At 68.4% G+C, this 376-nt stretch overlaps 1 pseudogene; it reads right to left on the bottom strand.

Moving 5' to 3' along the window:
- LOC104539032 overlaps positions 1-376 on the bottom strand; it is a 6,417-nt pseudogene that overhangs the window by 1,070 nt on the left and 4,971 nt on the right.

Here is a 376-nt window from a genome sequence, read left to right as displayed (position 1 = left end):
GGCGGCCGCGCAGGCCTCGTGCAGGGCGGTCTTTCCCCCCGGTGCAAAGTCGACGGCGGCCCCGCGGCGCAGCAGCAGCTGCAGGCAGTCGGTGTAGCCCCGGCTGGCGGTGATGTGCAGCGGGGTGGTCAGCTCCTGCGCGTAGCTCAGAGACCAGAGCCCTGCGGGGAACGGGAGGTCAGGCAGCCACGTCCAGTCACCGCTCACAATGCACGGGGCCCATGGCTGCCCTCTCCCCAGGGTACCAAATGTGCAAACCCCCCAAAAGGCTCGGGTTCCCCTCAAGGGACTGCTGCCTCCTGCCAGCCCCTTCTCTGCAGGGTCTCTGCCCTTGGGCAAAGGCCTGGGGACAACCCTTGGTGCAGCTGTGCTGACA

The sequence above is a fragment of the Mesitornis unicolor genome, unplaced genomic scaffold (genome assembly GCF_000695765.1).
Source record: "Mesitornis unicolor isolate BGI_N332 unplaced genomic scaffold, ASM69576v1 scaffold18874, whole genome shotgun sequence".
NCBI lineage: Eukaryota > Metazoa > Chordata > Aves > Mesitornithiformes > Mesitornithidae > Mesitornis > Mesitornis unicolor.
Note: the sequence above shows the minus strand (reverse complement) of the source record. Positions and strands in the feature narration are given on the sequence as shown.